This window comes from Sturnira hondurensis, unplaced genomic scaffold (genome assembly GCF_014824575.4).
Source record: "Sturnira hondurensis isolate 20B ecotype Veracruz unplaced genomic scaffold, ASM1482457v3 Scaffold0010428, whole genome shotgun sequence".
Taxonomy (NCBI): domain Eukaryota; kingdom Metazoa; phylum Chordata; class Mammalia; order Chiroptera; family Phyllostomidae; genus Sturnira; species Sturnira hondurensis.
The window spans coordinates 18,704,926-18,719,985 of record NW_028083059.1 but is presented as its reverse complement, the minus strand read 5'-3'; positions in this window follow the sequence as shown (position 1 = coordinate 18,719,985).

Here is a 15,060-nt window from a genome sequence, read left to right as displayed (position 1 = left end):
TTAGTAGATCCAGAAAAATAACGTTTTCGTGACCTCTGCAATTGTGAACAAAAAAGACCCTTGAAATGGCTCTTGATGATTTAGTTAAAGCTATCTTTTTTGGCAAAATATTATCCTGTTTAAAGATAGTGAAACTCTTAAGTTGCTTTCATTAAAATGTAATATTATTCAAAATGAACTAAGATACGAGTTGCTGAGATAGTTCAGTCAGGGCTTCTGCATGTTTTAGAGGGCATGTCTGCAGATTCCCCTTTCCCCTGTTATACATGCTCTTCAAAGTGTAGATCCCATTGGAATACAACATTTGAGGAATGCTTTTGTACCTGTTTTTGTTTATTTGTTTGCTTTTAGTTTTCCCGTGGCAACATGATTAGTGAGTTATTTTAGGACATTACATACTAGTTGCTAAAGTGATTAAGAGTTTTCTCTCCTATACGAAATCCTTAACCCATCATTTTCCACTTTCATAATTTAAGCACAGATTAACCATGCTTTGATTTAGTACTGTGCTCATTTAGCTAAGATCAAATTTGATTTATGAGAGATTTGCATCAGTTTCCTTGATCTCTTGCAATAAAATGGCAAAATATCATTCTTGGCCAAATGGATGGAAAGGCAGGGAAAAGGTAGAGGAGGAGGAAGGGGAAGGAGTACTTATTTGTTTATTCTGGGACTGAATTGGGGCTATCTAACTCAACAAGAACCACAGTGGAAACCTAAGGATATGAAGACATTGGCTTTCTTCTCTCCCAAAGATAAACTTCATAGTTTTCCTGCACTGAGTAACACTCCAGACAGTTGGAGATGAGCCAATTATGTATTTAAAAACAATAAAACTATTTGAGAGTCACCTTTTGTTGCAAACACCTTTTTTTTCCTCCCAAAACATTCTCAGGATCTAAAAACAGTGTGTGTTTACAACCCTGATAATATCATATTCATCTCCAGAGATAAGGAAATGTCACTGCATTCTTGAGTGCAAAGAGAAAATTCTGACTGATAAAATGGTCAAACAGGGCTTGATAACAATTTATTTCTGACCTTTTAATGCCTTCTGTTCTTAATGATTTTCTGTCATTTCTGTCTAGTCCAGACTTAAAACTCAGTCTCAGAGGTGCTTAGCTTTTTGTTGCCGCTTAACTTTCAACTTCCATTTTTCAGCACAGAAAGGTAAATCAGTAATTGTCACTTTGGCTTCTTAAGGTTTGCCAGGCACCCGAGGGGAATTATGGCACGGATCTGAAGGGTGTTTCATTGGACTTTGACTTTAATTTTGATATAATAATGGAAATGTCTTATGACTTTAGGAACTTAATTATTCCATTAGCCTTGTATTTTCTTTTGCTAGGGTTTTTGGTTAACTACTTTGGACCTTTCTATCCCTTCATCTGTAGAGAAGTGATTCAAGAAAAAGAGAAATAGAAATTCAGGGGCATCTTCAGTGATGGGGCATCTTTGGCTGACAATTATCTATCTCAATGTCCTCATTTTCCTTTCTCTTCTCTTCTTTTCTTTTCCTTTTATATTTTATTTCTAAGGAGATAACATGTGCATTTCTCTAGTTTGGTGACTGTGGTGCAGTTGTGGTGCTGCATGAGCCACCATCTAAAACATAGAGCGTTGCTATTTGTTTCAACGTAATTTTGAGTCTGAATTTTATTTTATCATTTGAAGCCCAGTGAGACAGCACAACTCTCCTAGAGGTCTTCCTTGTAAGAGGGAGAAAATGGAGAAAAAACCCTCAAAGGAATGGTCTATGAAGAATTTCTGTCTTGAAAATATATAAACTTATGTTTCTGGGAGTACATCTACCCACACAGATTTGGGTACAGATTTGTAGATGTAGATTGTTGTGTGTGTGTTTTAGTCAACACTTCTTCGCTTACATGTGAGAGAGACTGAACTCAAACTAGCCTAAACCAGGAAGTCTTCCAAGATATCCACTCAGGAACCCCATCAGTTTGCTAAGTATCTCCTGCTCGCTCCCCTTCACCCCTACCTCTTTGCTTTTCTTCCTGTTTGCCTCTGCATTTTTCTCTGTGTGGCCTTGATTCTTTCTTGCCAAAATTTATCTCTCTCCATGTGATGAAAAAGTAGCTACTAGAAGTCCCAGTCTAAAAAGAAAAGAGACTCTTTTATATAGGCATTTATAAAACTTCTTCTGGGGAATACTTGAATTGACCCTAAAAGGATTCCATAGCTACCTCTCGTTTGAATTGTTTCGGATGGAGGTTGCGCGCCTGGGCCAAGTGTTCACTATTACTGATTGGTAGAGCCCAAACCCTACTTATCCAAAGGGAAGCTCAGCAAAGGAAGACCGGTGTGCTGCTGCCAGAATTATGGGTACCAGAAAGCAAGTTGGCAACAGCATATTTACTAAAATATAAATTTCTGTATATTGCTACACATATAGCAAACCAAACAATGAACATATCTAGAGCAATATTTGATTTCATTCTACTTTGTTTTTCTTTTTAACTCTTTTTACAGTATACACGTATGATATTACCTGTTTTATTTTTTTGCCTGTAGTATATTTTGTGGTTATATTCTGTGGCATAGATGTGGGAAAACTGAACTAGTTCTTTTCTTTTTAATTATTTAAAAATATTTTGTTTATTTATTTTTAGAGAGCAGGGAGGGAAGGAGAAAGAAATATAGAGAAACATCAATGTGTGGCTGCCTCTCAAGCACCCACTACTGGGTACCTGGCCCGCAACCCAGGCATATGCCCTGACTGGAAATTGAACCAGCAACCCTTTGGTTCATAGGTCAGAACTCAGTCCACTGATCAACATCAGCCAGAGCAGAGAACTAACTAGTTCTTATTATCATCTTCACTCATACACATAAAACATTTATTAACTACCTAGTACAGATAAAATAAATGGTTCCAGGTATTACTATTTCCTTTTTTACCAAACAAGTAATAAGTACACTTTGCATTTTCATTTTAGTTTCATATGTGTTTTCTTAAGACTTCTTACAGATGTATTTTACTCTATTTTAAAATAAACATGTAGGTGTTCAGAAACTTCTTTATAACCACCTGTGTTTTTATCATTTTCTTAAACACTGATTTATAAACAACTCATAAGATAGTTTAAAAGTATATATAAACTTCATATTAAGAATAATAAAAAATACCTTAAAGTCACTGTCCTGAGTACTTATTGCCCTTGGGTTTTATTTCTAGACTTCATCGATACATTGTTAACACATAAATCAATAAACAATTATTGTTCCTTGCGAGATGTGAAAGTAGATTTGGAGACTTGACAAGCAAGAGGCATACTTTACTAGAGGCTGTCGAATGTCAAACTAACAATTAAAACATATTATCTATCTGTCTGTCTGTCTATCTACCTGTCTATCTATCTATCATCTACCTATCTTTCTATCTTTTATCTATCATCCATATCTGGTAGCCCAGAAAGATCATTATGTATCTATCAACCAAAGTCACAGAAAAGATACTTGATTTTTTTTCCTTCTACAGATTTCCACGAGGAACGGAGCTGATATTACTGGCTCTGTGCCTCATGGTGAGTTACAGTTATAATGGGGACCACAGGCTTCTGTAACTCTGCTTAATAGAAAGCAGGGAACCAGCAGAGACTTTCTAACTCTGCATTTAAAACCTCCCCGATAGCTATTATTACTTCTTAAAACCATTTGGGCATTAGCGTCAAATCAAGTGGAATAGTTTCATTTAAGTAATTTAAGGGGCTGACTGATGTTCTCACATTGGCCATAATAAATATTATTAATTTCAAGAGAAAGAGAGAGAGGAGGATCAGAATACTGCGATTTTGGTTTTCTTTCAACTGAAAAGTATTTTGAAAAGGATTAAAGGAGCAGATTTTCCTCCTCTGGGTTTGACTCCCCACGTCTCCCACCTCTGGTCCTTTCATAGAAACCCCACCCATTGTGTTTGGACCTGCGTCTGCCCCTGCAGGGCGGCATCCCGTGGCGGAAAGTTTTAGTCTTCTGTGGGACAAGCTGATTGATCAGCAGGGTGTGCTCACTCAAGCGTAAGGACATTCGGATTCTTTCTCTTTGATTTTCTTTTCCTTCCTGAAAAACTCCTTATGAAGAATTCTTTCACTTCTCTTATTGTGCTTCCAATCAATCTTTCACTTGATATGATATGAAAAAAAATAAGAAAAAACACCATCTGAGGACTTATCTCCAAGGAGAAAACTACATCCAGTAGCTACTCTGTTTACATTATCTGTATTTTCCCTGTGCATCATGAGGTAATCCTCAGTGTTCTATTTTTAAGAGTAAAAGTTTGAGTTTTCTTGTCTCTTCTGTGCTGCCAAGAAGCACTCAAATGCCACTGTATTTCTCAAAATTCTGATCAGAAAAGTTATTTGAAATTTCCAGTTTCCTCCTTGAAATTTGGATTCAGTAAGTCTGGGGTGGGACATGGAATCAGTATTTTAAATAATATTTCTAGGTGACTGAAGTATAAGAAATATTGAATTATCTTCCATAATCTGATAAGCTAATGACAGTTATACCATTTAATATTCCAAATAAAAACCAGCACTTGTTATTTCATGTTTCTCTGTCTAGTTATTTTGAACTTCTCACTTCATAAAACTATCATTGTCATCTCTGTTGAAATTTTTTATTTTAGAACTGAAGTTGCCTGTGCTCAGCTACGGTCTCTCTGAGGTGAAATTTAGGGCTTTTTGTTACTCCTGATGGCCTAGAAGACAGGTGAGGAAAATCAGAACTCAAAGAGCAATTGCTACAATGGCTGATCTAGTACCAAAGATAAGGGCCAACCAGGAAGTAACGTGTTTTGATAAATACTTAGTTGTAGAGGAAATGAGGCTGGAAATGTCTGAGAACCAAGAACATCTGTTTTTCTGGTATCCAAAATGTGTAGAAGCATCAGATGTAATAGCATATGTAATAGAAATGCTTGCACAGTTCTTAGTGATATGGAGGAGACCTCTGGTTGTATATAAAAAAAGGCTCTCTCAAACCCAGAAAAATAAAAAATACCAGAAAACTCTCAAGCAATATCAGCCATGCGGGGGAGAAATATTATTAAAGTGGCTCAAGACAATGAAGGCAGCCTATTTGCATAAGAGGTAGGGAAGTTACTCATTGCATACAACTGATAAGAAACCTTTGAGAAATACACTGTGTATAAGTATAGCAATGCAATTACAAAGTATAAGATCCTCTTTTTTTATATTTGCTTCATATGTACCCTATAAAACTATAAGCTCTTTCAAAGCCATTATATAATCTTGGATTAACTAAGTAGTTCTTCATACTTTTCATGGGCTCAGCAAATAGTTCTAAGAATTACTGGACAGAGATACAAATAAAATAGAATAAAATGTAAAATGCAGTTAGGAAGAGCCAGATGGTAGCAATTGCTGTTTTACTTATTCCATTATAACAAGAAAACATATTTTAAAGTTCCTATTAAATGAATATCTGGGTAGGCCAAAGTAGTTGGCATAATTTTAATATTGTATATATGGTTAGGGTGGACATGCAATACTTGACCTTGGCTACATCCCAGCTATAACTGACCATGTGACATAATAATGATTAATGAGATATAAGTGGAATTCTGCCAGGTCATTTTTGTTTCTCTGGTAAAAATGCATAGACTATGCTGGCATGCCCATGGCCCTTTCTTCTTCCTGCCTGCAGCGTGGACATGATGCTGGATATGCAACAGTGATGCTATGATTATAAAATGAATCCAAGAGCGTGAAAGCAGATAATGACCAACATGTGGGAGAATCTACTGATTTCCTGGTGGCCATTGAACCAACACTGGACTGCTGTCTCGGGACTTCTCCTTATATATGAAATAAATAATTTGTTTAAGCTACATTTGGTCAAAAGTTCAGCTATTTGCTGCTATGGATGTAGTACTACTAAATTATTAGTAACTCCAACATTGTACAAAAATTTAGGGTAAGTTTTTAATATCCTTACCCTGCTTTTCTGCATAATTTCCTCAGAGTCATTATTGTCAGTGTTACTTGTTCTCAATGATAACATCAATTATCCAGATGTCAAGTCTCATCATTTGCTATATCCACTTTTTAAATTATGATTTACTCCAAAAATGAAACTATCTTCCATTTACCATTAATGTGTGTATAAATATATAAAATGTATATGAATATATTTATAATAATTGCACAATATGTAATATATTAAGTATATGGTTTATAGTAATATGTTAATATGTTTTAATATGTTCATATTATACATAATTTCTTTAAAACATGGCCTCATTCAAAATATCATACATGTATGTTATATTAGGAATAAATGCTTTGTAAAAAGAGAAAACATTAATTGTAGCATTTTAGCCAAAAGCTAGTCATTGGAGAATTTTGGTAGTTGATGGACAGTCAATAAGAAAATTTCCCTGTAGTAAATCATATCAAATATAAATTTACATTCTTAAGACTAACTCTGAATAAAAATTCTTGCTTGGATTAGGTGAATTAGCTACACTAAATTTTTATTTTGCATGCCTTCCTTGGTCATCAGCCCTACACTTTTTCTTACCATAACATTGGGACTCACAATTAAATTTGTTTAAAATAATTATGTCACCACAATATCCCCTTCATTAAAATGCTGAGAGGAGTTACTAATTTACATGGATACATAACTAGATTCAGAATATCAGTTAAATTCATAAGGTTGCAAATCTGATTCTGAGTGAAGAACAGAGGAAAGGACAATTGGGTAGAAACGCCCCAGATTGCCATGATGTCTATGAAGAGTTCCACAAGGCTGTTGGAGAGCCATCCAGACAAAGCTGACTGTCGAAGGCGCCTGTCAGCAGTAAGGCTGCCTTGCTATTTCTATCCCTTATTCACTACCTGAGAGAAGCCTATGGAAAACATTTGCTGTAGTGCAACTGTAGGGATGAATTTTAGAACTCAGCAGGTAGGACTCTTGGTTAATTATACTCCCATAGTTGGATATCAACAAGGTTAATTTTTGTGGCCACTAAAGTATTAATAATTTCTAAACCAACAACTTTTAAGAAACCCATTTAATAGTATTTTTCTTAGAATTTTTTAAAAACATAGTGTAAGGTGAATAACTGCTATAAAATAATCTTTATTTCAAAGGAAATATTTATTTTCTTTGTATTTGTGTCTGGGATACAACTATGATGTTCACTACAGCTTTACTGAGACATTATTGTCATACAACATGTATAAGCTTAAGGCATATGGTATAATAATTTGATATACACACATACATATGTATTATAAAATGATTATTAGAATATTTTGGAAAGGATTGGTATTAATTCTTTAAATGTTTGGTAAAATTTACCAGTGACACCATTTGGTCCTGGGCTTTTCTTTGTTGGGAGATTTTTAATTACAGACTCAATGTTTTTTCTTGTTAATGATCTGTTCCAATGATCTATTTCTTCATTATTCAATGTGGGTAGGTTGCATATTTCTAGGAATCCATCTGTTTTTTTCTAGGTTATCTCATTTTTAGTGTATATTTATTTATAGTAATCTCGTGTGATGCCTTTGCATTTCTGTAGAATCAGTTACATTTCCCTTTTTATTTCTGATTTTATATATCCATCTTCTCTTGTTTATTCTAAGTCTACCAAAAAGGTTCTTTGTTAAAAAAACGAGTTCTTAGCTTCACTGATCTTTTCTATTTTTTTTCTGGACTCTTTTTTATTCCATTTGCTCTCATCTTTGTTATTTCCCTGTTCTGCTACCTTNATATTTCTAGGAATCCATCTGTTTTTTTCTAGGTTATCTCATTTTTAGTGTATATTTATTTATAGTAATCTCGTGTGATGCCTTTGCATTTCTGTAGAATCAGTTACATTTCCCTTTTTATTTCTGATTTTATATATCCATCTTCTCTTGTTTATTCTAAGTCTACCAAAAAGGTTCTTTGTTAAAAAAAAAGAGTTCTTAGCTTCACTGATCTTTTCTATTTTTTTTTCTGGACTCTTTTTTATTCCATTTGCTCTCATCTTTGTTATTTCCCTGTTCTGCTACCTTTGAGCATAGTTTGTTTATTTCTCCAGTTTTTTTTAGGTGTAAAGTTAGGTTGTTTATTTGAGGTCTTTCTTTTTTCTTAATGTAGATATTTACCTCTAAATTCATCTTTCTTAGAACTGCTTTTATTGCATCTCATAAGTTTTGGTGTGTTGTGTTTCCATTTTCATTCATTTTGAGATTTTAAAGACATTTCCCTTTTGAGGGAGGAAGATAGCAGAAGAGTGAATGGAAGTCACACTAACCTTCTCCCAGGGCCAGTCTGGGATTATAATTCAATTGTGGAAAAACCACCCAGAACAAGCAATTGAGCAATAGTAAGAGAGAAGCCTTATAACCTTAGACAGACAGAAGAATCAGCTGTGGCACAACCTATCTGGTGTGTGCAGTAAAGACTCGAGAGGGCTGGCTGTGCGCCCACAGGTAGTAGCATTGGGGGGATAATTAAGCTGCTGGTTAGATCTGCCTGAGAAGGATGGGGTCTAAAGCCTGAGCTGGGATCCCCAGCCTAGAGCACCAGAGCCCAAAAAGTACACAGGCAACGACCAGCAGTGAAAAGTGGCAGGGTTGCAGAGACAGATGGGTGGGGGTGCAAGAGCCATTTAAAGAGTCAACACACAAACTTTCACTTGCAGCCACTCGCACTGAGCTCTGGCAAATGCAGGAGTGGAGTGGTCTGGTGATGCCTGAGGAGAGACTGAGGATGGAGGCTTTAGGGTGAGAATTGAGAGAGTAGACTCTGGATCCCAGTGCTGAGTCATTCCCCATACGGCAGCAGCCATCCTGCTCAGGCAGACCACTCCCTTCCGAGGGGCAGTAGCCTGAGGGGAAACAGTAGCCCTGACCCAAGAATAGTCTCTGCCCCAGCCCTGTGGAGCTTAAGCCTGACTGGTAAGTGTTGATTGAGTAGATTAACAACTGAAGGAGATAGCCACACACAGTAGATCCTTGGCAAAGTGTGGGCAAAGTGAACTAGAGAGACCTGAGGAGAGAATGGGCATGGAGGCTTGTGGAGAGAACTGAGAGAGTAGCTGCTGGGATCCAGTGTTGAGCCAGTCCCCATATGCAGCAATCATCCTGCTCAGGCAGACCACTCTGCTCCAAGCAGCAGCAGCCTGAGGGGAAACAATAACCCCTACCCCAGAGGGATTCAGCCCCACCCTACAGTGCTTAAACTTGACTGCTGAGTGAAGAGTGACTATATTAATTGAAGGAGATAGCCAGGGAGAGTAGATCCCTGAAAGTCTCAAAGAGGTTACTTGAGGTGAGATGAGGTCAATATCTGACGTCACCAGACACAGATCCAGAAAGAAAAAAAAACAGTGGTAAATACAAGAGGCTATCTAGATGAAATCCACTGTGGTCTTCTGTATCATTTGTGATCTTTTCTTTCCTGCATAGCTTTTTAGCATTCATTTCTTGTCTAACAAGTTTATACATATTAAGTCACTAGATTTTGTACTATAGTGTATTTCAATTCACATATTCCCCCCCCTTCTCTTACTCCATTTTACCTTCCTCTTTTCTCACATTAATTTCAAGTTTTGTTTCTCTCTTGAAACAACTTGTTTCCATACTGTACTCTTATTATATCCCTCCCATCCAGACAAACGAAACCAGTTTTCTTGTCAATGATCATCTCACATCCTCCCCCCACACACACATAAAATGCCATCATTCTCTCTCTGCCTTTCGCAATCTTTGCTAGTTGGTTGTGGGTAGGGTAGTTATTGTTGCATTTCTTTGTTTTCAATTTTGTCTCTAGACTTTCAATTACTTTTGTATTTCAAATATCAAATTTTATTGGTACCTTCTCCTCCTCCTTTTTTTTGTTACCCTGTTTTTCTTCTCTTTTGTCTTCTATTTTTCTTTCATCCAGCCCTTTTATTTTTCTTTATTCTCTTTTTTATTTTTTCTTACATTCCAAATTTTAATTTTTCCCGGTCTTAGCCTGGACTTTGTTCATTACTCTTAATATTCCCTCTTCCTCTATCATTTCAAAATCACTTATCTTTCCTGTAGACATTTCTTCCTTTTTAAAAAGAATTTATCTATTTTTAGAGAGAGGGGAAGGGAAGGAAAAGGGAGGGATAGAAACATCAATGTGTGGTTGCCTCTCACATGGTCCCCTACTGGGGACCTGGCCTGCAACCCAGGCATGTGCCCTGACTGGGAATTGAACTAGTGACCTTTTGGTTTGCAGCCCATGCTCAAATCACTGAGCTATACCAGCCAGGTCCTATAGTCCTATCTCTTAAGCTTTTCTTTCTTTTCCCCCTCTTATTCCCATACCACCTATATTAATTTTAGCTTGTTTTTTTTGTTCATAGTCCTGTGATGGATCTTTCTCTCCAATTTGGATCCTGTATTTTTAATAATTATTTACTATTTTTCTTCCTTTTTCTCTCTCTCTTACTTTATTTTATTTTTATTATTTAATTTCTGTTTAAACATAATACTGTATGCTTTGCTTTTCACACTCCATTACACACTCTTCATTCCGTTTTTTATTCATGAAGTAAATTTTATTCTCTTTCCATTGCTCCAACTCCCAACTCTTATTACTGTTCCTCCCACTACCCTATCAAAATCATGTATCTTTCAGTAGGTCATCTCACGTGCATTCTTCTTTCTTATAATAGTCTTAATCTCTTTATATCCTTATTAATACTTATTCATTTGCTGTTGACAGTGGGACTGTGGAGGGTATTTTTATTGGTGTGGGTTTCTTTTCTGGGCTTTGTGGTATTGTTCTGGCAGCACCTGCACAATGGCACACAAGACATGGTGGACAGAATGACCCTCAGTCACTCCGTGACCTTTTAGAGGGAAGGACCCACCAGAGAGTGACAAAAAACAATAAAAATTCCATTACACCTAGAGAACCAATATAAACTGCATAAAGGGTATCCAAAAGCATCTAGTTCAGGAGATCAAGGAGACTGCACCACTGAATCTCATAGGTCTCCTACTGTAGAAGTATACATGACCAAGTTAGGAAGTCAAAACAGGTCAATTTAAGAAGCAGAAGTAAACAAGAGTTTCATAAATAATGGGAAGACTAAGAAACAACCCCCAATCAAAAGAAAAGGAGGAATCCCAGGAAGAGTGCTAATTGAAACAGGGGCAAATCAATTATCAGAGATTGAGTTCAAAACAATGGCTATAAGGAAGCTCAATGAGCTCAGTGTGAACTACCAAAAAATACGGGGAAACTACAAAGAACTTACTGCAAATAATATCAGCATAAGAAAGGACACAGAAACAATCAACAAGGGCCGAGAGGAAATGAGGAATACAATTTCTGAATTGAAGAACACAGTATAAGGAATCAAAAGAAGGCTAGATGAAGCAGAGGATCAAATCAGTAAGCTGGATGACAAGGTATAAAAACAACTCCCAGGAAGAGCAAGAGAAGGAAAAAAAGATTAAAAAAGAATGAAGAGAGGTTAAGGGAACTGCAGGACAACATGAAGCATAATAATATTCAGATAACAGGGATATCAGAAGGAGAGGAAGAGGAACAAGGAATAGAAAACCTGTTTGGAAAAGTAATGATGGAAAACTTTCCTAATTTGATGAAAGAAAAAGCCACAGAAGTTCAGGAAGCACAAAGGGTCCCAGTTAAGAGGAGCCTAAAGAGGCCCACTCAAGACATGTCATAATTAAAATGGCAAAATTCCAAGACAAAGAGAGAATCTTAAAGGCAGCAAGGGAGAAACAGGAAGTAACACACAAGGGAGCCCTGTTAAGGCTAGTAGCTGACTTTTGAACAGAAACATTACAAGCCAGAAAAGAATGGCAAGGAACATTCCAAGTAACAAAAAGCAAAGGCCTTCAATCAAGACCAGTCTATCCAACAAGGCTCTCAATTAAAATGAAAGGCAAAATAAGAAGTTTCCCAGACAAAAGAAGCCTCAAAGAATATACCTCCACCAAACCAGCAATGCAAGATATGCTAAAAGGACTGCTTTAACAAGAAGAAGAAAAACAGAGAGGAACACAGGTACAATGGGAGTAAAATGGCAATGAATAAGCACCTATCAATAATAACCTCAAATGTAAATGGTTTGATGATTCAATCAAAAGACATAGAGTAGCTGAAAGGATAGGAAAACATGACCTGCACAAATACTGCCTACAAAAGACTCACTTCAGAACAAAAGACCTACACAGACTGAAAATGAAGGGTTGGAAAGAAATATTCCAAGCAGTTGGACAGGAAAAAAAAGCTGGGGAAGCAACGCTTATATCTGACAAAATAGATTTCAAATCAAAGGCCATAAAAAGGGACCCAGTATAGGAGGCCATCTGTGTGGCATGGGCCCAGATAGGACCCATGCCCATGGATAGGTTCTCCCATGGGGAATCAGGCCTGCATTGTACCTAGGCCGCTTTGAGACTTGCTTTTGCTAAAATTCTCTTACCCTGAAATGAGGCAGAAAACATTTACTGCATATCTTTAAAGTAACTTCCTAAAATCTATGCTAAACCTTCCAAGGATTAGTTTAACCAATTCAACCACTCTTCCCTTTGCATTTGCAAATATCCTTCTCCTGTGATGTGATTAGCAGCACTCTCTCCTTTGTTTTCTGTAAAAGGTAACCACCTAAAGTGAACCTCTGCATAGTGAATGAGGACCATCATGTAATGTGCCCAGAAAAGCAGTAAAAGCTTGCCAAGGCAAGGACCAAGGCTTTTCTCTCTTGAGAGAGAGGCCATGCCATCTCCTTTCCTCCACAGGACTCAGTAGTCCATGTGAATTTGTTGGGTCTCATCCACAATATTGTGGACCCCAGAAGCCAGGGACCATACCAACCTAGAAGGTCACTTCATAATACTCAAGGGAAGAACCTATCAAGAAGACAAAAATATTGTAAACATACATGCACCTAACATAGGAGCCCCCAAATATATAAGGAAATTCTTGGAGGACTTCAGGAAAGATATTGATAGCAACACACTTATATTAGGAGATGTTAACACCGCACTGTCAACAATGGATAGATCTTCCAAAAAATATCAACAAGGATATTGTGGAATTGAATGATGCATTAGATCAAATGGACTTAACTGATATATATAGAACCTTTCATCCTCCAAAAAGCAAATACACGTTCTTTTCAAATGCACATGGGACATTTTCAGTGATAGACCATATGATAAGATACAAAACAATCCTTAATAAATTCAAGAAAGTTGAAAACATATCAAGCACTTTCTTGAACCACAAGGTCTTGAAACTAGAAACCAACCTCAAGGAAAAAAATAAAAAATATTCAAACTCATGGACACTGAATAGCATGCTATTAAGTAATGAATGGGTTAAAACAAGATCAAGGAAGAAATAAAAAAATTTGGTAAATAAGTGAAAATAAACCCACAATGGTTCAAAACTTATGGGACACAGTAAAGGCAGCTCTGAGAGGGAAGTTCATAGCAATACAGGCCTACCTACAAAATATAGAAACATTTCAAGTAAGAAGGAAGGAAATCAAGATCAGAGCAGAATTAAATGGCATAGAGACTAAAAGGATACTTAAAAGGATCAATAAATCCAGGAGCTTGTTCTTTGAAAAGATAATCAAAATTGACAAGCCTTTATCCAGATTCACCAAGTAAAAAAGAGAGAGGACCCAAATAAATAAAATCTGAAATGAAAGAGGAGCGATTACAACTGACACCATGAAAATACAAAGGATTGTGAGAAATTACTACAAACAACTATATGCCATGAAATTTGAAAACCTGGGTGAAACGGACACATTTCTAGAAACATAATCTTCCAAAACTGAATGAAGAAGAAACAGAAAGCCTAAACATACTGACAACAGCTGGTGAAGTTGAAGCAGTGATTAAAAATACTCTTGTCACACAAAAATTCTGGACCAGACTGTTTCCCAGGAGAATTTTACAAAATATTTATGGAAGAGCTAACCCCCATCCTTCTCAGACTATTCAAAAAAATCCAAGAAGAGGGAAGACTATCAAACTCTTTTTATAAAGCCAGCATCATCCCAATCCCCAAACCAGACAAAGACACAAAAAGAAAGAAAATTACAGGCCAATATTTATGATGCACATAGATGCTAAAATCCTCAACAAAATATTGGCAAACTGCAGCCAGCAATACATTAAAAAAATTACACACCATGGTCAACTGGGATTCATCCCAGTGATGCAAGGATGGCAAAATATGCACAAGTCAATAAACATAATACCTCACATAAACAAAAAGAAAGACACAACTCACATGATCATATCAAAAGATGTAGAAAAAGCATTCAGTAAGGTACAGCACCCATTCATGATAAAAATGCTCAGCAAATTGAGAGTAGAGGGAGCACATCTCAACATAATAAAGGCCATATATGAAAGACCTACAGCCAACATCATACTCAATGGGTAAAACTAAAAGCTTTTTCACTAAGATCAGGAACAAGACAAGGATCTCCGCTGTCACCACTACTATTCAACCTAGTATTGGAAGTCGTGGCCCCAGTGATCAGACAATAAGAAGAAATAAAAGGCATACATATTGGAAAAGAGGAAGTAAAACACTCGTTGTTTGCAGATGACATGATAATGTACATAGAAAACTCTATAGACTCCACCAAAAAACTAATTGATCTAATAAGTGAATTTGTCAAAGCAGCAGATACAAAGTCAATAGTCAGAAATCGAAGGCATTTTTGTACAACTGCAGTGAAATATAAGAAAGAGAAATCAGGAAAAAAATCCCATTTGCTATAGCAACAAGGAAGATAAAGTACCTTGGAATAAACATAACCAAGGAGGTAAAAGACCTGTACTCAGAAAAGTACACAACACTGAAGAAAGAAATTAAGGAAGACACAAATAAATTGAAGCATATACCATGTTCATAGATTGGAAGAATTAGCATCATCAAAATGTCCATACTACCCAAAGCAATTTATAGATTGAAGACAATTCCTATTAAAATACCAATGGCATATTTCACAGATATAGAACAGACATTTCAAAAATTTATATG